Source organism: Sapajus apella, unplaced genomic scaffold (genome assembly GCF_009761245.1).
Source record: "Sapajus apella isolate SASKATOON/1434 unplaced genomic scaffold, GSC_monkey_1.0 scaffold120, whole genome shotgun sequence".
Taxonomy (NCBI): Eukaryota; Metazoa; Chordata; class Mammalia; order Primates; family Cebidae; genus Sapajus; species Sapajus apella.
In genome coordinates this window covers 2208896-2233592 of record NW_022437060.1, presented here as the reverse complement: position 1 = coordinate 2233592, position 24697 = coordinate 2208896, and the positions used below count along the sequence as shown (strand labels likewise).

Here is a 24697-nt window from a genome sequence, read left to right as displayed (position 1 = left end):
GGTGCTGTAGGCACACAAGAGGGAGCTATTAAGTCAATCGCATTGTCTTGATGAGTTGTTATGCTGCTGTAATAAACTAACATCTCTGTTGTCTAAGTAACTAGGGTCATGCCATGCCTGTGTTTCATTCCCATCACCCATGACAGAGGCCCTTCTTCCACTTTGTCCTCATTCTTAGATGGTAATGAGGTTCCATTATCTGGAAGGTTGCTGTAATAAGAGGAAACACAGGGAGGGAAGCATGTGCTAGCTTTTCAAAGCATCTACCTGGAAGTAGCAATCATTAATTCCACTCACATTCTCTTGGCCAAATAAGGCCACTTGGGCACACTCAACTTCAGTAGGGGCTGAAGTGCAATCTTACCATGGAATGGGGGAGAACAGAACCCGAATATTAGTGATAAGTGCTGATGACTGCCTGTCAATCCTAGTGTTAGGGAGACGTCAAACAGAAGGCCTGAGCTGATTTTGTTGTAGAAATATGGGAGGAAACAAAAAAAAAAAAAAAAAAAGAGAAAAGAATAAGGATACTCAGAAGCAAAGAAACAATTAGAGACATAAAGCACAGGGGTCCTCTGTGAAAAATCGGAATTTGCAAATAGTTTCAGATGGCTGGAGGGCGCTGAAGGTGAGAAGGAGCAGTAAGAGGGGAGATAGAAGTAGGCCAGGGTATACAAAGGGTAAGGAGTGAGGGAGAGAAAATGAAGAATATGAGCCCTGATTTTTTTTTTTTTTGAGACAGTTTCACTCTTGTTGCCCAGGCTGGAGTGCAGTGGCACAATGTCAGCCTACTGCAACCTCCACCTTCCTGGTTCAAGTGATGTTCATTCTCAGCCTCCTGAGTAGCTGGGGTTACAGACACCTGCCACCATGCCAGCTAATTTTTGTATTTTTGGTAGAGACAAGTTTTCACCATGTTGGACAGACTGGTCTCAAACTCCTGACGTTGTGATCTACCCACCTCTGCCTCCCAAAGTGCTGGGATTACAGGCATGAGTCACTGTGCCCAGCCTAGCCATGTTTTTTTTTTTTTTTTTTTTTTTTTTGTTGTTGTTGTTGTTGTTGTTTTATAATTATAGAGTCTTATTGAGACCGCAGGGTGGGAGGAAACGCATGAAAAAGCACAGAAAGTTTGCTAATCAGAGAAAAGTATGCCCAACTGGGTGAAATGGACTGTAAGTGTGATTGAGAAAGATACATCTGAAAGCACCGTCTGGAACTGCAGAACATTTTATGAAAAATTAGAAATTTGAAATTGGCTTAGAAGGCAGAAGAGTAAGATAAAAATCTTCTAGACATAAGAGTAGCGCCAAGGCCTGGAGCTATTCTGAGGACTCCAGTGAGAACTGCCACTCAGGTACAGATCTCACTAGTTTTTCTTCAGCGCCTGCTGTTGTTGGGCTGACACTTGGGGATGCAGAAAGAACACGGTCAATGCCAACAGGGCTGGTGCCAGACCGAGCAAAGATAAGCACCATTGATATTCTCATCCCTAAAGACCTCTCAGCCATTTCTTGGCTTGTTCTATTCCTTCAAATGCAGGATTCGTGGATGATGTTCATAGGGAAGTCTGATCAAACTAGAGAAGAACTAGTCCCCTGGTCCACTGGTCATCAGGGGATGATGCGGTTATTGCTGTTACTTGCCTGCAGAAACAACAAAAAATGTTTGGCTTCATAAAAATATATCTTATTAAAATTTTTTTACTGAAAAATTTAGTATTCAAATGGCTACAAGAGTATCATTGGATTGTTCATAACACAAACAATAAATGCTTGAGGGGATGAATACCCAATTTTCCATGAAGTGATTGTTATGCATTGTACCAAAATATCTCATATGCCTCATAAACATATACACCTACTATGCACTCACAAAAATTAAAAATTAAAATAAAATTTAAAAGACAGTGAAAAGAACACTGGAATGACAGAGATTGAATTTAAATTTTGCCTAGTTCTTATATGTGAATACCTATATGATTTTATCACTTCAGGGGTCCTTTTATGTTTTTGCAGATCTTATGAAGAAAAACTAGTGAATTCATGTAGGTCCATCTAAAACTGAAATTACATGCTTTTTATCTAAGAGTCCCAGCAAACATCAATCTCCAAGTTTTAAATCTGGTTCCCAAAATATTATCACCAAATAGCAAAGAATAATATACACCTATAGAGAAACATTGCAGAACACACATAAGGCCGTCCAGATTGTAATGTCAGAGCTCATGTAAGAAGTTCAGAGACAACTGAAATGGCCATCAATTTAATAGCAAGACAAGGGAAGCATGAAGATTTAAGTCAAAGCAACCCAAATTTCACCCAATTCGCATTACGGCATTCCTGTGACTGTTTAATCTTATTCCGCTCACTTTCTCCAAAAGTAATTTAACAATTTTTTGAGGAGTTCATCTCTATGGATACTGTTCTCCTTTAATTTACTTCATCCATCAGGCTAAAAATAGAAGATGTCTAGCTTTAAAAAAAGTGTGAAGTTGAAAATCAATGGAGGTGAGATGCTGATTTTTAAAGGAACACTGTCAAATCTGATGAGCAGGAGACTCAACACGCAAAACCTTAAATACCATTTTTTTAAACACCTTCCTATTTTCTTTTCTGTGAAATTGCTCAGTGCCTACACTGTAGGCTACAACTATGTGAAACTCTATCTTCGTTTCTGGGCACCCAGCCAGGACAAATCAAAATCCCTTGAATATTTGTGACATTTGGCAAGCACACCTTGGTTCCTTGTGCAATTCAAATATTTGTCATCCCTGTAACTAACTTCCCTCTCCCCCAGTTGGGTAAGGACCATTGTTTTTAGTCATTTTACAAAGCTAGCGATTTCATCAGCAAGCATGCATTTCACTTCAGCAAGCATGCGTCCCACTCACAGGCCAGGTACCAGTTTCTGCAGCGTAGAAGGTGGCACCCAAGGCACCCTCTGATAAAAACAAAAACAAATAAGATTGAAATTCTGCACTTGTGGAAATGATAGAATTTTTGCTGTGTTGAGGGATATTTTATTGAAGGAATTGACCACAGTCCAAATAAGAAATACAAGTTATTTGGATTAATATATTATTTATAATAATTTCTTGAGTATTCTCTTAGTTTTGTCAAGCTCTTCAGAAATAGTGTTTCCCCCTCATTGTTGGTGCTTTCTAGTAAATATGAAGCAAGAGGACAATTTAATGTGGATAGGATTAACTCCTTCTGTTCAGCCTTTGTGGATAAGAGAGGGCCTAGCTGAGGAGGGCACAGTGGACTCTCTAAGGAATAATAAAATAGAAATTCCCAAAGTGTGAAGACACAGCAAGCTGCTGTCAAAAGTAGAGATATCTTCAGTCCATTTCAATTTGTTTTTATCCTTACCTGATGATACATAAGGGACTTGTATATGCAAGTTTGGCCACTTTTCAAACATACATCCTTCAAAACCACATTTTTAAGAAAAAGATGATGAATGTATGAGCAATTCCTGTCTAATCTGTGGCAGCTTTCCCACACGAACATGAAACCTACCCCATAAAGCGCCACTGGAGACTCTAACATGATGTTTGTAAGTTGTTATGGTTGAAAAATTTCTCCCAAAGTGGTATCTTATTCTGCAGCGGAGTAACTGAAGAAAAACAGTGTTTGCAGTCCAGATCAACCCCTGGCAACCCAAGCGATGTTCAGCACCTTCAGACTCCCAGAGATAATGAGCACGGTTATTAGTTGAATACAGCGTGCAAGTTGGGAAGGCTGTATGATCAAAGCCAAGCTTCTAAGCACTCGGGGTATATTTTGGTCATGGTATATCATATCTGCTTTATTAAGAATCCAAATTATGATAAAAAGGATCAGGTTTTTGATTGTGGGAGATTAGGGCATAGATAGATAGATAGGTAGATGATAGATAGATATCATTACAACATAACAATAAAGGGATATGGATGGTGTTATTATCTCCGTTTTACAGATGAGAACATTGAGGCTGAGAAAGCTTATGTAAATTCCACAAGGTCTCATATCTAGTAAATGGTAGAGGTTGGGCTTTAAGCCAAGGGAATCTGGCTGTTGATGCCAGATGCTTAAATCTTGCATCTTATTTCTTCCTTCAAACAAGTAAGGCAACTTCAAACTTCTATATTCTAAACTTGGTGATGGGACATTCATGACATTATATTGTTTGAGAGTCAGTAGAATAGTACGAGACTGTAACTGAAAATACAGTTCTAGAAGACTGAGAGATGAGAACGTTTTATGTTCTAGAATAATCAGGAAAGCATTATGGAAGGAAGTAGAATGACTGACTTGGAGGACATCTAAAGTTGAATAGATGAAAGGAAAAGGGAGGTCTGTCAAAAACAGACTGTCAAGGGCTGAGGCATGATAGTAGACATATATATGCTGTGCTCTAGGACAATGCAGAGCTTGTCTGGCTCAAAAGAAGAAAACATGAATTGCACTAGCCATTCATTCCTGAAGGCCAAATGGGATTTCTATAAAGCACTTTCCCTTGTAGAATACCGAAACACTCTCGCCATTATGACCAGAGTTTTTCGCATGCTACTACAACATCTATAAATATTACTTCGGTAACTACAAAATAAATAGCCCAAGACATTTTTTGTTTTTATTTTCAGCCATCTTAATATTTTTCTTTGTCTTTCCTATTTTCGTGGGAGAGGCAAAAGACCCCTATTTTTTCCAAATATTTATTATTGTAACTAACACAATGTTGAGCATCTTTGTATTTAAGTATGTTCTAACACCACAAGTCCTGTGGCTTACTTGAACAAAACTTAGAAACTGCTTTATTGAGTCAAAATTTCTGAGTAATTTTAAGAATCTTGATTTATATTTCTAATGGTTTTCCTAAACTCTTCTTACAGTTTACACCCTGATCACTATTTTCTGAGATCTTGTTTTACCTTCTCTGCTATTATTGTTTACTACAACTTATAAAATTATCTTACATGTGTTTTTACTAACACCATTGCATATTAAAATAGAAATTATCATTGACCCTCAGTATGAGTTCCAGATTGAGAAAAGGGTGTTTTTTTTTTCAGATGAGTTGTATTAGAGAAATAATATGATTGTTTCCGCAGAATTTTCTTTTTTCATTCAAAAAGTGCTTTTTGAAAGTGCATCTGATTCATTAAACTATGCGTTTAATGATTACTGTCACATTGAACAGACCCAGTAAGTGATACACGCACCTGTCCTTGATCTTCTCAATATTTTTGTCTGATGACACTCACACCTGCCCTGCTCAGGGTCTTTTCACCATTTCTCAGCCTTTTCTAATTCCTTTTCACAATGTAGCCTCCTTGACATCCTGACAATTCCCTTTAGCTTATTTTTCAGCTTTGCAGAAGGATGTCAGCTTTATTCCTCTTCCAAACCTGATGCAGTGCTTCTTCTATGGGGCAGTCAATAGCCATGTATTGATTTGAAGCATAACAAGTCATCTGGCTATCAGGCTCTATAGTAATCATTACAGAGGGATAACATTTAGTTTAACAGGAGGTAAATGGTCCTTTGAATGCATGGCATTTGGGTGGTTTGAATGAAAAGTTGGATAGGGTAGGTAATAAGGGGACTTATTTAAGAGTAATGCTCATACGTCTAAGCTCTGGTCAGAAATGGTGAGATAGAAGATTAATTGCTTATCCTAATATTATTTCATGGATTTCCTCTAAAGATATATAAAAAAAGTATCTCCATCATTAACCCTAAATGTCACCAGCAAATTGTTCTCAACTGCATCTAGGAAAAAGGAAAAGGAATAAGAATAAGAATAAGAATAAGAATAAGAATAAGAATAAGAATAAAGAATGAGGAGCAGGAGGAGGAAGAGGAGGGGTAGGAGGGGGAGGAGGAGGGGGAGAAGAAGAAGAACAGAGGAAATTTTTGAATTTATACCCTGCTTCGCTTTATGACATAAAGCTATGCTTTTATCATCATTAATTTTATTTATGTTAACTACATACTGAGACTATAGACCTGTTTAGGTGAGAAACTGTGTCTTACTTATATTTGTATTGGTCACATTCAAGGCTTTGGTGCCATATAGGCTATTGCGAAAATGGTGAGACAGAAGATTAAGCAGAGAAAGATAATTCAGCATGCTCTTAGTGGAAATTCTATAAGAACAGAATGATCATTGAATCTTCCCTGGGTCTCCAGCCTCTTGTTTAATCCTTGACACATAGTACACATCCACTCTTTGATGTATACAAAAACAAATAAATCAATTTATGAGGCATGTGCATACAACAGTGTTAAATTACTGAAACAAGAGCACTGTTACTTTCTTGAGAAGGTGAGAAACTTCACAAAATAATTGACCTTTGAGCAGAGATTTGAAGGATGAGAAAGACGAAGAGCACAGACAATGGCCTTGCAGGAAGAGTGAGCTACATGGAAAAAGGCAAAGTGACATGAAGCGTCAAGCAACAAAGTGGGGGCTATGAGACACCTGGCATAGCTAGAATTGAGGATGAAAGGGGGGGAAAGGAGATGTAGGGAATGCAGTCCAAATACGGAAGACGGGTGATAAATTGAGAAGGAACTTGCTTCTCTGCTGGCCAACTAAGCCAGCCACAGTTTATTGGTTTCACTTTAGCATTGAGGATTGGCTTGCCAATATTTGTTTGTTGTTTGCCTTGTTTATCAGTTCCTTTATTAAAAATGTAATTGTTATGGTGCTGCAGAACATATACTGAAGATGGAAGATGTGGGTGCTAGGGACAGATACTGGATGCTATTTGCAATTTCATGGGCAGTAAATAATGAGAACCAGCACAAGCTAGAAAGCAGGATCCCGATATGAAAGGCACATCTAAAATTGGATCAAGTAGACTTAAAGAAAAATTGAACACAGTACAGAGAAGAATGACATTTAGCTTTTTAGCTTGGAAGACCTCATGGATGAAGAAAGTGGTGACTAAGTCCTGAGGTCTGTTTTGGTGTGACAGCCTAGTGCCAAATGCAGACCCTACAATTTACAAGATGTATGACCTAGGGCAAGAAGTGAGGGGAGCTCCATGGGCTTCAACTTCCTCATCTGTCATATGGGGCTAATAATAGCTATCACTTCAAAGAAATATTATAAGGATTAAGTAAAACAATCTTCTTAAAGTATTTAGCATGGTGCCTGATAAATACAAATTTCCTGTTCCATGTTACCTACTGTTTGAATAGACAGAGGATACATAGAAAGATTAGTGGTTGGACTTCAGTCTAGTTTGGGGCACAGCATTTGCCTGGAAAGTTTCCCACTGTGCAGAATTAGCTAGAAAACTCTGAAGTGAGGTCCAAGGGGAATATCATAATCAGTGGGTGCACAGTTGCTGAAGCCTTTTGAGTGGATGAAATCATTCAGCTGTGGTAGGCCAAGGGTGAAACCTTGAAAGTAAAATATTTTAAAAGACTCAAGAAGAAATACAATCAAGAAGGAATAGTGACCAAAACAAATAAAGAAAGCACTAAGAAAAGTATAACCTAGGAATTAGAAGAGGGGTGTTTCAGGAAAAGAGTATTCACACGGAGATGTTTAGGTACATGATATCCCATCGAGTTTTTTTATTTTTTATGTATTTTTTTTATGTTTCTTTTGAGACAAAGTCTCGCCCTTTCACCCACAGGCTGGAGTGCAGTGGTGCAGTCTTGGTTCACTGCAACTTCTGCCTCTGAGGTTCCAGTGATTCTCCTGCCTCAGCCTCCCAAGTAGCTGGGATTACAGGCATGCACCACCACACCTGCTAATTTTTGTATTTTTAGTAGACATGAGGTTTCACCGTGTTGACCCGGCTGGTCTCGGACACCTGACCTCAGGTGATTTGCCCGCCTCGGTCTCCCAAAGTGCTAAGATTACAGGCTGAGTACTCTTTCGTCTTAGTGGTGGTAATTGTTAAATGACTGGATAGATGTTTAGGGAGAAGATGGGGAAAAAACACAATAAGAGGAAAAATGAAATAGGGAAAGCAATCAAATTCAAACTGAGGAAACTAGTAACAATTTTTTTTAAAAAAAGAAACCAGTAAATTTCTGTAGGCAGCCTAAGACTGTGGCAGTATTGGAATGCACTGGAAGTTGCTAATCCAAGAAAATTTGTTCATCAATGACTAGCCCAGGTTTTGTCAGGATCTAGTGATTCAAAAGCATTTGTTGGCATTGAGAGGATTTCACTCTCCTTCAGGAGAAAAAACTCAAACATCCCAAATCTGTTAATGAACAGGTAATACACTGTGCAACTGAGTGCACAGGACTCTCTGTAAGGGGGAATGCTACTTCTGGAGGGAGAGATCTCAGCAGGCTGAACTGGGTGTGAAAGCCTTCTTAAAAAGAAACAACAGACACTGGAGTCTACTTGAGGGTAGAGGGTGGGAGGAAGGAGAGAAGCAGAAAAGATAATGATTGGTTACTGGGCTTAATACCTGAGTGATGAAATAATCTATACAACAAACCCCCATAACACATGTTTACCTATGAAACAAACCTGTACCTGTAGCCCCAAACCTAAAATAAAATTTGAAAAAAGAAGGAAAGAAAGTCTTTTTAAAGAACAGATTGGACCTGTGCATAAAGGCTGGACTTGGGGAGTCAGAGAAGTGTCAGGAGGGTGTTTCTCAAGGGTGGGCATCAAAAGAAGGATGAAAAATAAGGATGAGCACAGGGGATGTTTGGGGTTCACCCAATGCTGTAGCCTAAGGGGAAAGGAATGGACAATTTGCTGAGTCGTATGTACGTGCCTAGGCTGTACTCGGTGCTAAGCACGTCATCTCACATTCTTAGCTCTAACCCTTTAGACTCCGGCTGATCTTCAAAGAGCTACATCTTCAGATTTGCAAATCTCTTGACCACAAAGACTTCTTATCATTATCTTCTCCTGAGGAACCTCTGTCAACTCCTGCAAGAAGCCTGTGCGGGCCTTTTGAAGCTATTGCTTCTTTTTGCTCCTTTAGCATCCTCTCACAAAGCACTTATTCCACCACTTAAAAATTGTCTGCTTCTTGTTTTTCATTCCAAACTGCCAGTTTTTTTGTGCATTTGTCCTTGCATATTTGGAACCTAGTTACACACAGTAGGCAGTCACTGAATGTAAACATTCTTTTATGGCCAAAATGCTTAAAACCCCAGAACCGGCGGAAGTGGAGTTGGAACTTAGTTGTAGATGGCTTGAAAGCACTTTCTCTTAATATTACAACATCTTAAATAGAAGGAAAAGCCCTCTTAAATATTTTATGGAACACAGCAGGATTTAAGAAAAAAACCAATGCAAAGATTTCTTATCAGAGAAGGGAAGGGAATAGAGAGTGTATGTTCACCTTGAATTGATTTTCTTCCTTTTGAATACATTTCAGTGATTTGAGAGTTTCCCACAGCCATCCCCTACATGTTAATTGGGTCTATTTGTTCTTTCCTTCTTCTTTCTCTATGTCTTTCTCTCCATCTTCCCCCATACCCTTGTCAACTGAGGCTACAGTAAAGCCAACTTCAAATACTTACCCTGGGTTGACAAAGAGCAAGAAATGTAATCACAAGTATTGGCTTTGTTCCAAACCCCTAGAAGCAACAAAAGATTCCAAAACATAAGAGAAGATAGTTTATTGAACACAGTGTAATTGTTGATGTTGCTTCCTTTGGAGAATCATTGATGTTTACTTTGAATACTGAGCAAGAAAAATGAGCACTTATTTATAATGTATTTCAATCAACAGAAGATTAATAGCCAGAGAAACACAAAGCTCTGGTGTGTCCCATGAGTAAGAAGTGATCTGAAATATATATACATAAAAAACTCGAAGACATGGCTTTCATCTGTGCCTCCTCTTTGAATCCAGACAGATCGAGGTTATTGATAGCTCTTTGGTATCAGAGGGATTATTTGACTTCTTTCAGCCTTGGTTGTTTTTGTTTTCTAAAATAACAGTAACTGCTTTACAATTGTTATGTAGATTAAAGTCAAGAAACAGACAGCATATAGCACAATATTTGAAATTTGGCATTTCCAGGTTAAATGGTATCTCTTTTATATATATATATACATGTGTGTGTATATATATATGTGTGTGTGTGTGTGTATATACAGTATATATATATATAGAGAGAGAGAGAGAGAGAGAGAGAATTATTTTCTAAAAAGTTTAAAAATATTTTTTATATAAGAGACATCGTTTGTTTGGGAGTTTTGCTCTTGTTGCCCAGGTTGGAGTGCAATGGCATGATCTTGGCTCACTGCAACCTCTGCCTCTCTGGTTCAAGCAATTCTCCTGCCTCAGCCTCCCGAGTACCTGGGATTACAGGCATGCACCACCATGCTCAGCTAATTTTGTATTTTTAGAAGAGACAGGTTTCTCCATGTTGGTCAGGCTGGCCTCGAACTCCTGACCTCAGGTGATCTACTGTCCTCGACCTCCCAAAGTGCTGGTATTACAGGCATGAGCCACCGCACCCGGCCAAGAGACATCCTTTCTGTGTTACTAAGTCATAGGCTGTTTTCCACTATAGATTTCTGCTATACACTTTTTCTACTATAGACTACTCAACAGAGGTTAGGTTTTGGCATAGGTGCTGCCATCAGTAAAAAAACCGAGAGACAAAGTGTCACCGATAGAACTCTGGGAGGGGGCTCCTGCATGAGTCACATCCTCTGTGCCACAAATGACCTTAGGCAAGTCACTTTCTGTGATCCATGATTCCTCATTAATAAAGTGTGAATTAAATGTGGATTATACATGGTCACTAAGGAAAATTGTTTTGACTTGCTCTAGCAGCATGAATCAGAATGAGAATGCGCTATAATCTTATTCTCTACTTTCTATGTCTTATCTTAACCATTTTATAATATTCTAGCCCAAATTGACAATTACATAAATGAGATAGACCACATCTTGTCTACAGAAAATACTAAGCGTTAATTCACACTGTCACCTCAAATAGGCTTTACGAGTAAAACAGGTTAAAATATGAGGAATGTTTTGCAAGTGTCACAGCTCTTGCGGCTTCCTCTTGAAACACTTGGTGTAGTTTACTTACTTGGGTTTTCATCTGGAATGAGTCAACTCAAAGAGTAATAAGAGTAATAAGCAATAATGAAATGAAGACATAATGTGATTGCTCAATATAATTTATCGGGTTTTTTTTTAACTATGACTGAATTGACTGTCTAAATTGCCATGAAATGAAGGAATTTCTCGTGTGTTCATTCTGATTCTTGCAAATATATTTTTACTATGTAATTCAGAGACAAAATTCAGAATGTGTTTCTTCATTCATTCAAATTCTATAACACAATAACACTGTGACCTACGTATAGCAAGTTATTTCAGCAATGTGAGCCTCATTTGTGCCATTCTCAAGGGAAAATAATAGAATCTTTCCCTCAGTGCTATTGGGATAAATTCATGAATCAATGGGCGTGAAATATCTCTGACAAGTATGATCATAACCCTTTCTTATAAATTTCTTCTCGTGCATTTACATCACTTTGTTCCCACTGTAACCTTGATGAGGGACGAGGCAAGTACCCTTAAGTGTACAGAGGAAAGTCATGAGGCTTAGAGCAGCTTGATATAGAGAGACCAAGGACAATCAGGTTCAAGAGCCCAGCAGGACAGAAGCCTAAATATTGTGACTCTTTCCAAGATTTTTCAGCTATCTCATGCTCTAGATAAGGCCAGTTTTTGGGGAAATTCCAGGGTTATTTTAAAATTTAGTTTATGTTGTTTCCTAAAAGTGTCTTTGATTATATCACTGTCCAGCTTCAAATTCTTTAGTGGTTCTCTATAATCTTATTGAAGAAAACTCTTTACTATTTGGTCTCAGTAAGTGAGATCATTCATTACTTGGAATCTTCTTGGGTCACAAACCATTTTCAGCCATAGCCCTGTATGTGTCCACATTACACCAGTTGTGATCCACTATTCATTCACTGAGCATGTTCAGTTTTTCTTACCTTTCCAATATTTTGGCCTTAAAGCTATTTCACTTGGAATGGTCTTCCTGACTTGTCTTCCAGATAATTGTCTATTCTCTATTCTGCTCAATGTTCTGCTCCAGTAGCACGCCCACATGTAAAGATAGTTGCAATAATTGGCTTTTGATCTTTCTCTAGCATTAGGTTGTGCTCCTTGAGGTCACGCACGTTGGCTTTTCTTGTGTATATTCCCATTTGCTATACCAGCCCTGGGATATTGCTCATGCAAAGTAAGTATTAAGTGAATGCAGTTTTAATTTGCGAATTGTTGGCACTACCTTGAAATATGCCAATATTACCTTATTAGTAAAAGACAGCAAAGCAGTTGACATGCCACAACCTCTGTCAGGCTTTCCCTTTAGCCATCATGTAGAAAAACTTCCCATTTTTCATTTGATGGAATAATTGAGGATCCTCCTTCTTATTCAAAGAGTATTTCTTGAAGATCCCCACACTACATCCTCATTTTCTTTCAAACTAGCTTGTAAATGATCCTTCAGGTGGCATAGCTGTAGTTCCCAATTTTAAGATATTAGCATAAATAGGACTTTGGAGATATATATATATACACACACACACACACACACACACATACACACATATGTGTGTGTGTGTGTGTGTGTGTGTGTGTGTGTGTGTGTGTGTATGCCGAAACAAAAAAAGGAAATTGTCCATTGTCATAGCAGGATATGCAACTGAGTTTATTAGTCTGTTAACGGAGGAGTTGTCAAAGTCAGTTTTCAGTGGCACAAATTTCCTGCTGGCAGCTAATGTAATGATGAAGACCCTGCCAATCATTCCCTTTTTCCTGTCTCCCTGAGTTTGCTGTCACAATGGCTGGAAGAGGGAGCTAGTATTTCTGTCAGCTAATATTTTATTTCATTACTGCATGTTGCCTAAATGGCCATTCAGTGGAATAACTGTTATATAATATAGGCAGATTAAGGATGCCTGTAGTTCATAGGCCATCAGTGGAGGGCCTGTGCTTTCTGGCTTCTACTTTAACAGAAGTCTTCCGGCTGATGACGTTACTGGGGGAACAGTCAAAAGATAAAGAAAAGAAACCTGTTCTGTATTGTGGTTTTGTGTTCAATAGCAATGTAGTATTAAAAAGAAATTGTTTTTGAAGATTAGGCTGCCTTGGATTAAATTCCAGGCTCTAACAATGACTAATTGAGTGACCTGTGGGAAATTCTTCACCTTCTCAGAATCTTAGTTCTCTTATCTCTAAATGCAAGGATAGCGACATCTATGTCTTAGAATTTTTTGATAATTAGAGTGGTGGACGTAGTGACTATATAGGAAGTGTCTTACTAAGTTTACTTATTTTACTGCATCGGTCCTCTACACCTCTCCACTTCCTGGCCATCTGCGGATAGCTTTTGGACTAGTAACAAATTCTGATTTCTATGTTTGGAAGGGACTTTTGGCACAAGTGTGTTTTCTTACATGCTTCTTCAAGCCGATGCTCTAGAAACTGACTGATGAATAACTCCCGCTATCACTCTAGCTCTTTGATAGTTATGAAAGTTATATCTTTTAGGGAGTAAAATCTACCTTCTAACTTTCCCTACTTAGTTTTATTTCAGCTCTCAATGATCCTACTGTGGACTCACCATTGTTTCCATACCACTATCGTCACAGCTCAGTCACCTGAAATGAAGTATAATGATGGGCACCACAGTTCCTGAAATCACTGGATGCAGAACATACTTAGGAAGATCCAGACTGAGAAATCGCTTTTGCTTATTTTAATTAGCATGTATTATACTATCTCTACAGTATAGCACATCCTTAAATCAGTGAAAGTAGCTGATTCCACAGTTCATTTTGGCTGCTGTTATGACAGAATTTCATTGAGATATTTATTTTTATTCAACATTAATTCTTGCACATCTCTCCTATTTTGGGGTTACTCATTCATGCAACACACATTTATATCAGGTATGTGTAAATAAGTATCTATTCAGGGTTCAATAGTCAACCAAATATAGAGGGTGACACTTGGGCAACTGAAAGTCTGATTCTCATTCTCAAGGACTTTAAAATTAGCACACATGTGGGCAGGGGGGAGATGTGTTACACATTCAGAAAATAATGCAAGATCATACATGGTCAGAAGCTAAATTAAGTATAGGAAATGATCAAAATATAGGCATCAAGCAAGGAGAAGGAGATGAACCACGAAGGGAAGGGATGCTGCATAATCCTGGACTTGAGCCAAACCCTGTGGCATGAATGGAATCTGCACAGACAGAGAACGTGATGTTCTCTGTCCAGAATCAAGACTGACGTTAACTTAGTTGGAGTTGGGGTCAGTGGGATATGGACTTGAATGGCTTCGTTGTTGTTATTAATGGAGAGAAATGATGATAGACAAAACTGGTATCATCGGAGTTAAAACAGAGAACAGAACTGGTAGGAAAATATATGACAACACTGGTCATATTATTATGTTGAATTGACTAACATGATGAACATGTGAACAAAACTGCCCTTGCCTTCTACACCACAACAAAATTTTGCGATTCATAATCTTACAACTCAAAAGGGTCCTTCCACAGTCTTGGAAATGTACACCCATTGGAAGACATAGGGTAAAGTTCACCAGGGAATTTTATCCTCAGAAGGAGATGGTCTCCCTACTTCAGAAGGCAGAGGTGGGTAGATCACTTGAGCTCAGGAGTTCGAGATCAGCTTAAGCAACCAGCCTCCGTAGCAGAGTGAGACCCTCTCTCAAAAATAAATAAATACATAAAATAAAGAAGGCAACTGCATCCTTGATGTGGACAGCTTTTTCCCAGAACCACAGATCAAGACTTTTCTACAATTATGACACTCCTATTTTTCACATTTTTTTTCTTTGCTTATGCCTGTTGTCGGCACCCCTGGTGTATACTTTTATTTGTGAAGGATTTGTCAGCTAGCTTTAGACGTGGATAATCTTATACCTTGAGAGATGGAAGATGAAGGGCCAGTGTAGGTGGGAAATTTAATGCTTCATATGTTGCCTCATAATCAGCCAGAAACAGACATTGGTTCACTCCTCTTAACATACAAAATGGGTTAAAAATAACGCTGCCAGGAAGTCTTCACTCTTCTAGAAGGGCATCATTTGTTAGGCCCTTTTTACCATGATTTGGAGTAAATGAGGCAATGATTAGAAATCCATCCCTCATGACAGGCTCTACAGCAGATTCTATCGCACAGGCTGTGGTTACACAAAATACATTCCCCCATAAAAGTTATGCTAAATAATAGAATTGCTCTAGAATACTTACTCACTGGCTAAACAGAAAGTATGTGTGCAGCTGCTGGAACTTCTTGTTGTCCATGGAGAAACACATCACATCAGGTGTTATAGAGATTCAGATGTGGGGGTTAACACAGACTGCTTAGTTACAACGAGTAGGCTCCTAATCTAGGTCATTCTTTGATCTATTTTATTTTAGTTGGTTTGGCTTATGGAGACCCTGGCCAAAGAGCATCCTCTAAAACTCTTGGTATTATCCTCCTGATAGTCATAATAGTAGTAGTGTCCCTGGTGCAGTGTATTTTCTCAAAAGTTTTAAATGTGTGCATGCAGCCTTCTCTGGAATGTGAAATGGTCTGTCTTCGACTGGAATGACAAGGACTGAAAGAAACGTGTGATCATGAGGGCATCATAACCTATGAATAATGCTGAGACCAGAAGCTTAAAATGATAGTAACCGAGAGTGGTGCTAAGGCCCTAAGTTTTGGTCACACTCTCACCTAAGTGAGAAACTGACCAATAGGAGGGAATTTTTAAACAAAATAGTGGGAGGCCATTGTTTTAAACTGAGTTCAGGCAATAGGCCCCAACAGACCAGACCAAACTAAAGTGCAGCCACTTGTACTGAATGTGACATAATCAAATTGAGACTTTAAGGAAATATGTAGATCCTAGAACAGGCCAGGTGTTTTTTTTTTTTTTTCATTATTTCTTGTTTTTTTATTTTTATTTTTATTTTTTTTTCCCTTCCTGCAAATAGGACATTCTAGCCTAAGGAGGCACTCTCTACTCTAACCCTTACAAAAAATAACCTGGAATCCTTTTTCTCACCTTACAAAACTCACCGTTCTGCTATTTCCCAGTGGGTTTCAAGACGAAATAAGCACATTTACAATGGTGAAAGTAACATCAATGACTGAAGTTCTGGTCGATCTCTCAAAATTGAGAGGGTCACAAAAGCAGAGATGTGTTTAATCAAGTTTAGCCTAGAGCTGCCTCCTTACATATTTTAAGTTCAGCCTAAAGGCTTCTCTGTCATGAACTATAACATAAGCTAAGCTGTAAACAGACTGTAGCCAGTCACCAAGTTTTGGCCAAAGGTGGCCAACTTTTCAAACCATGTTCAAAGACGGCAGAGGCCAAGCTGTAACCAATTTGTTGTTTCTATACCTCACTTCCACTTTCTAATCACAAATCTTCTCTACCACATGGCTGTGCTGGTGTCTCCCAGACAACTCTGGCTCAGGAGGCTGCATGACTCAGGAATTGTTCTTTGCTCAATTAAACTCTTAAATGTTATTTGGCTACAGCTCTTTTAACAAGTGTTTGGTCCCCCACCTCCTTACAGCCTCCACAATGCCTAACAGTTGTGTTTGTCTGTGATGCCTCAAAGGATGCCGTCTCACTCTCTGTCTCTCAGCTATCTATCCCCATCTCTCAATATCGGTTTATACAGTGTGTGTATATATTCGCTCTAACAAGGTGAGAAGACAAAACCTATGCATATGGAGTGATTTGCACGACAGTATTTGATTCTTTCCTGAATGATGGAATAGATATAATTGAGGAGTTCAGAACACTATCGGACCTCCTAAGGTCAGGGCATCTTTATACAGGGAGTGAGGAGAAGTGAGGCATTACTGGATGTGGATATTTGCATAATATGTGGAGCACAGGGGGAAAGGGAGTTATTGGAAGCAGAGGGAATGCCTGGCTCCCCAAGGGCTCTCACTGAAGGATTATGGAATGTGATGGATATGATGGATATGATAGAGGGGAGCACAAATTGTGGGCTTGGGGCCAATGAGGAGACCAGGGGGACAGGTGGACCACAGTGAAGTATCTGCCAGGGAGGTGGTAGGCAACAAGGCTGGGAATCACTAGCCCTTTGGAGAGGGAATATCCTGTTCTGTGCTTTCAAATTCTTCAAAATTCTTCTCTGAACATGAATCTCCTTATTTCTCTATTAGCAAAGATCATTTCAGGTTTCTTAATTTTAAATTAAAATCATGCCAAGGTGGGAATAAAAGTGAAACAGGGAAAAAAGTAAAAGTTGAAATAATGCCTTTGTAATAGTCTCTAGTCTCCCCGTTTCTCCTGCTTTAAAAAGTCCAATCCTCTAATCAGAAGATAAAGAATAAAAGTGAGTGCATAGATTCCCTTATGTGATTCTTCTACTAAGAAATCAAAGCTCTTTCATTTTCAATTTTCTAGCATGACAACATAAAACAATCTCATTAAGGACTTTGTCGAATATTGGTAAAGGTTAGACAGAGTTCAGGCAGCATGGACTGAGAAAAAGAGTTTGAGAGTTTGAGCAAAAATTGGATAACTTCAGATTTAAGTTTTCAGGAAGCTGAAATGGAACAAAAAGAGAAAGCACACAGGTAATGATCAGTCAAGAGACACTCCCTTAAGCCCAAAGACCTAGCCAGCACAGAGATGAACCAGTGTCCTGACATGCAAACTTAAAAGGCATGTGAGGTGGGTCCCGTTGAGATCCCCACCTGCTGAGGAAAGATAGATCCTGTTTTACATGCACATGATGCATCCCCAGGAAGAGAAAGACTACCTGCATTACACCATTCTCCAAAGGGGGCAGTCGTATTGAAGTGTCAGTGGTACCACAGGGAACCTATTCTTAAGCCAAAGACAGAGGAACATTCTTAAGCTGATGTTGTTTTACAAACATGGAGGCAGGGGCTTAGAGTAGGATTTTACATTACTTATTAAAACAGATGGTGAAATTTCTCTCTGCTTTAAATCTGTATTAAAATGGCTCTTGAAAGACTGAAATCCAAGTGTTCTGGAAAGACTACAAATTGAAGTTGCTGTGTAAATCTGGTGAACTTTTCAGTGTAAAGGGATCACGTGCCATTTAGCAGGAGCTTGATTTCTTTGGATCAGAAGGCCTTGAAGGCTGTGCCTCTTGTCTGTCATGTTACAGGCGTGTGGTTAGGAAATGGATGGCTTGGGCAGGCAGAAAGCAGCCTCATCGGACAGTATTCAAGTGGGAGTGATTGTTGCTCACCTGGCTTGAGTCATTCAAGAAACCAGCATTTGACTCAAAGAAGCAGCTGATTTCCCCTGTCAGTTGTCTGTTTATAATAGTTACCCAAAAGGAGATTTAACTCAAGATTTCTTATAAGGACAAAAGAAAAATTAAGCAAACTCAGAGCCTAGAATTTAAAATGCAGGATAAATATTCTTGGACACCAAGCAAACTCTAAGTCAAGAATCCAGGGCTCCTGCCTACCTGGGCTGGTAGCTGAGACACATTTCTGCAAAAGGGAGCTGCCGCCTTGGCTGGATGACCTTGCAAGTGATCCAGTTCTGAGGCCCTGCTTAGGATCTGTGCAGTGAGCTAGGGACACCGGGTTTCAAAGAGCTCAACATTTATATAATCTTTGGAAGTTTTTTCCCCTAAATATTTTCAGAATGAGAAAGTAAGTCACTATAAATTGCTAATGTTTTAGGAAAAAGAAAAGTAGCATAGATATTTGCAAATTTTAGAAAAACATAATATTTTTATTAACTCCTTGTCACAATTTTATAATACTTTTATTTTCTTATATCTCTTGGCTAGTGTTTGATTGCTTCCTTAGATTATGATTTTGTTTAAAAAATTGTGGAAAATAAATAATTCATTTTTTTCTCTAGTACAGTTGAGAACATCATTTCTTAAAAAAATTATATTCATAGTTTTAAAAAAGCTTCCTTTTTTCCCCCAGTTTCACACTCATTATTGACGATGCCACATAAACTTTTATGACTGTGATTGAAATTGGGGATGTCCCTGTGAAGTTCCATAGGTTAGATAGTAAGATTTATTAGAATTTCTGCAGACCAGCTTCTGCTTCTGTACATTTCACACCTTGCTTCCCTGTTAGACCTATACTCTTCCACTGCTGGTGCTACAGGAGACATCGCTATGGAGATGTGACCTCTGGCCCTGCGCCATTCTTCTCTGATGCTGGATGACTTTGCGTAGAAAGGAGCAGGAACGCTCAGGGGAGCAACTCCTCAAATGTAATGCCTAACAATCCATGTACATAGCTGGGAATGATATGATTATATGCTACCGATGAAAACTAAATATGTATACATGGCATAATTTTCCCTAACTGGATGTTAAAAGTTTCTGTGGCCTCTCCAATGCCACCTGGCATAAGAAGTATAACAGTGGGAAGGGCAGGGAAAGAGACAACAGTATTACTCTTCCATTGCATTTCAATATTTTATTTTAACTGATTGCCATTAAAATAACTTTTGTGAAGTTTAATAGCTTTATAAAGTGTCAACACAATTTAGCTGAACTAAATTCTCCAGAATTTCCTTTCCTGTATATTTCAACTTAGGGGAAAGCCACAGGAAAGATACTTGCAGGAGGTTTGGAATCGGGAAGGGAGGCTGCAGTCCTAATGTTGTTCACACACACCGTTGCTGGCTTTTTTTCTCATGCCACTGGCGTAGGCTGAGCCTGGAACTGCTCCACCCTCCTCTGGATCCTACTTCAACATCTCTAACTCCTGGGTCAAGTGTGTGTGCTTAGCTCTTTGACAAAGCGCCCCAGCTTTTGCCAAATACTCACATCACCAAGGTCAATGACAACAGGAAATTCCATGGGTTGCAGTCTGTCTTCCCGGTGCCAGGATGTCCTCATGGGTTCCAGTTTATCCTAGCTCCCCCACCTCACATCCACCTTCTCCTCTCCACTGTGATCTTCAAGCTCCAGCATCTGATGAGAAGACGACAGCTTTACAACGTCACGTCAAATCCTTATAGCAAACACAGGTATATCTCCAAAAGCCTACTTCTCTGACAGCCTACACACACCTGCCCTTGTTGACACACACAGTTTACAAAATGCATAATGTAAACACCATTGCTAGGGTTTTGCAAGAAGATCTTGAAGCTGCAGCTTCTGGAGCTTTAAAATAGTCCATCTCTAGCCCAGAGCTTTCTGTCTCGGTTTTGTTGCTGGTGGTCATGCTGTTTCCTGATAGTTAGTATTCTCTCATCACTGTGATAATGAGAAGGATCTTATCTGTAAACATGGTCTAATAGGAAGAATTACAACACGTTTGGTATTTAATATGGAAATGGTTATTGCATGTTGCGTTAACATAAAATGTCCTGGGTAACAAAATAAATATCCCCTAAGAGTAGCTCACGGCACTTTCGCTCATCTTTCAAACCTCATGTGAACTGCACACACTAAAAGACACACATTTTTCATTGTAAAACGTCTTTCTCACAGCTTAAAAATAGACATTCACCAATTCACACAGAAAGACCATTTTTAATGGTATGCCAATGCAAAAATATTTATTATATTATCACCATGGCCTCTGCACAAAGAAATCTGGACTCCTTAAAACAATGACAGTGAAAAATAGGCAAATAAATACTGTATAATTATTTCTAAGGGTGCCTTCAAAGAACTTTCACTAGGATACCCGTTATTACTCTGCCTAGTTGAAACCAGTTTTGAAAACTTATGACCACAATATAACTATTTTATGAGTTTGTTGTTTTCGGCATTTAGAGGCGAAAGCATTAAGAACCAGTATCAGAGGCCGGGCTCTAATTTAGAGGCTCAAGCCTCTAATCCCAGCACTTTGGGAGGCCGAGGCGGGTGGATCATGAGGTCAAGAGATCAAGACCATCCTGGTCAACACGGTGAAACCCCGTCTCTACTAAAAATACAAAAAATTAGCTGGGCATGGTGGTGCGTGCTTGTAATCCCAGCTACTCAGGAGGCTGAGGCAGGAGAATTGCCTGAACCCAGGAGGCGGAGGTTGCGGTGAGCCGAGATCGCGCCATTGCACTCCCGCCTGGGTAACAAGAGAGAAACTCCGTCCCAAAAAAAAAAAAAAAAAGAACCAGTATCAGACTTATAGATGGAGCCCTTATCAATGGGATGTGGGTGGCCCTGGGGAGAGCTCTCACGTTATATGAGTTCATTTGCATTATCCATAAATAGGAATACTTGTTAGCAGGTTCTTTCCCCAGAAACTGGGCTAAAGTTTAGAGAGCAAGCATATTGGCTTAGGTGGTAAATAACCCTAACATCTCAGTGGGTTTTCAAAGGAAAAGTTTCTTTTTTTCTCACTCATACTGCAGGATGACTGGTACATGAATCTGTACAGGGGCTCAGTCAGCTTCTAACTTGTCACTCCATTTCTTTCCAGCTCCTTGGGAAGCTCTTTTCAGCTGATAGAGAGAGAAGAAAATGAGAGTCACATGGGAAGTCTCTAAGGGTTATACCCGAAAGCAGGACACATGTCTCACCCAATTTTTACGTAACCAACGCTAAACTACCCTTAGCTTAGAAGCTTGCATACTACCCTGCCCAAACAGGTATAGGAGTGGAGAGAGGAATTCTGTTGAGGTGCATCAAGGTCTACCAGGGAGAATGGATGGATGCAGGTACAGAGATCAACATTTAAATAGTTCGCTTTGGGATTTGAATGAGACTAGGAGCTAGGATCTGTTCATGTATGGTTACATTCTTGATATTACAGGGAGGGGAAGAAAAAACAATTGTTCTTTTTTGTGGATCCAGACATTAGGCAGATAAAGGAATTTCAGAGAACAAACTCCATTCTGGCTTTGGGACCATGGGTCAGAGAGAGCTTGCAGCTTTTTTTTTTTTTTTTTTTGAGTTCAGCATGTGGAAGAGCAGTACTTGGGGTATTTGTTTCTGAGCCCCAACCCTACAAATCTTTCAAAGCAGATCTTTCAGCACCCTTTTAAGAAAACTGAACCTTCGAACAGGAATGAGGCCAGGTTTATAAAACTCACAAATAGCAAAGCCAGGATTTTAATGAAAAAGTCCCTGGCTAAAAAACTTTTCTCTTTCTTATTACACACCATGAACTCAACTCTCAAGAATAGTATCACTTGGCTGTGAGATCAAGTCTTGCACCTATGAAACAAGGTGTGAACCTCCTCAAACAGCATGTGAGTCTGCGTCTGAATATATGGCTCTGATCAGGAGCTATAAAGAAAGAGGACTGCAGCAGGTGGGTCTGGAATAAGCCTCGGGCAACTTCCCATGTCAGGGCCTCTCATGCAGACCACTTCATGCCTTTAAGAAAGAGGTGGGGCTTCCTCATGTAGACTCCCTGCTCACTAGATGGAGATTTCAATACCAAAGCTAAGAATCAATGAATGAGCTGTGCTATCTTATTTTTAGAGATTATTTTCTAGTTGTATGACTCAACCGGCAATTTATACTGATTATTTGATCTGTTCAAGCCTCCAAGTCTTCTGAGTTACTGAGGTTTTGTTCCATGTAATATGAAAGCAATGGCATACATAGGGTTGCCGAGTCCCTGTAAGCGTGAGGACAGCTTAGCCACCATCCAGCAGAGCCAGAAGCGGGCCTGCAGGACACATGATTTCACCTCTCTGAGCTTCAGGCTTGGTTGCTTTTCTGTTTTTGTTTTTTGCTTTTTTATGTATAAAATGAAGGATAAAATAATATCTTCATCTTCAAGCCTTCTTAAAAGTCCTTTCTTTTTTTTTTTTTTTTTTTTTTTTTTTTTTTTTTGAGACAGAGTCTTGCTCTGTCCCCAAGCGCAATAGTGCAATCTTGGCTCACTGCAAACTCCGCCTCCTGGGTTCAAGCAATTCTCCTGCCTCAGCCTCCTGAGTAACTGGGACTACAGGCATGCACCACCATGCCCAGCTGATTTTTGTGTTTTTTTAGTAGAGACAAGGTTTCACCATATTGGCCAGGATGGTCTCGATCTCTTGACCTCGTGATCCGCCGCCTCAGTCTCCCAAAGTGCTGGGATTACAGGCGTGAGCCACAGCATCTCGCAAAAGTCATTTCTTATCTAAACTTTTACCTCTTTACTTTTTCAGCTTAGAGATAGGTAAGGTGATGTGATCAAGTCAGAGGCCTCAATGAAATACAAAAACAAATAACATTTTCTTTGGGGAGGGCGTGTCAAGAGTTAAGTATCACAACAATCTAAAGGCTGTCTTTGCTATGCATCAAGCTAGAAAGTTGCACTTGGGCAGACAGATTCTTCCGGGGCAACCTCCAACTGTGTTTGGAAAGCTAACTACAGGGAACACTCGAACGTTTATAAAGATTTGCTGGAGACTCTGAAACTGAAATAAGACTCTGAATATTGTATTTGATTTTGTATGTTAAAAGTATCTGGGTAAGATGTATGAGCTCCTCCCTCTGTGAAGAGGAAAATAGGCAGAGCACAGCCAGGCCTGGGTTCAGATACCAGCTTCCTGCTGACTGGTGAGTGGACTTGGACAAGTCGGGGTCCTGTTCTGAGCCTCCTTTTACTTCTCTGTAAAAATGAGGCTTAACATTGTTGATGAGATTCCTGACTCTGAATGTGATGTGTCTTGAGGCTATGCCAGGCACTAAGTAGGCACTATGGGATTAAATGGTACCCATTAACTCAAGTTGTAACTGTAGTATCAAATGGTAACTATTGTATAGATGGTAGCTACTATGATTTTGTCTTTAGTACCATGCGTTATAATTATCTGTTCCATCACCATCTTCCTATGATGGACACATATCTCCCCCTCATTTGTATATTGTACTGTGTAGCATCCTCAATTTATTCTGATTCTTTGGATAATTTAAAATGAGTATTTGAATTACAATGACAGGTGCATTTAAGGCTTACCATAATATTGAATTAACTTGTAAATAATTTTTACCCCAAAAGAAAGAAATATTTCTATTTTTCTTTGATCTTTGATTGTTTTCACATGTTGTACACAGGTATGTGGAGTTCTAGATAAGGTATAGATCAGTTGTCTTCAAATTCTAGTGTGCATAACTATGTCCCTTTACCAAACTAGGTCTGTTTTTTAAAAGATCTCTTATTGCATCTCTCTGGCTCAGATCTTTATTAATCCTCAGGGGGATTATTGCAATAGTCTCTTTATCTTCTGGGCCTCTGTATAGCTAGTTCCACTCTGGTTTCCAGAAAGATCTCTTAGAAGGCCACATCTTTATAAGTCATCAGTAGTGCTTGAACTCAGAGCTATCAGCCTCCAAAGATAATTTTGAGAAAGACATCAGGTGATAAGATGATAACATCACTAGCCAGATTAGAATTATTAAAGAAATGAGTTGAAAAACATTCTTAACTTACATAGTTACATGATGACTATCCCCCCTTAAAACGTTAGATTACTAGGAAACAAAAGAGGGGAGAAGAAATATTTAGAAGCTTAGGGTTCTGGGAAAAGGTGGACTTATTATTTTGACTAGGGGTAGGTTGAAACATATTGGAAACTTGAATTTTCAGCAACTGGTTTAAAACTGTAACAATCTCAGACCTGTCACCATTTAATAAGTGTTAATTTGCAAAGTTTTTTTCTTTCCTTTCCTTTCCTTTCCTTTCCTTTCTTTTCTATTTTTTCCTTTCTCTTTCTGTTTCTTTCCTTCTGTATTTCCCTCTTTCTTCTTTCTTTCTTTCT

The 24697-nt window shown here is 39.2% G+C and overlaps 1 protein-coding gene across 1 annotated transcript in view; it reads left to right on the top strand.

Annotated features, from left to right (window-relative positions):
• Positions 1-24697, top strand: part of CNTNAP5 (contactin associated protein family member 5) — an 851907-nt gene that overhangs the window by 510011 nt on the left and 317199 nt on the right. The window lies entirely within an intron of this gene.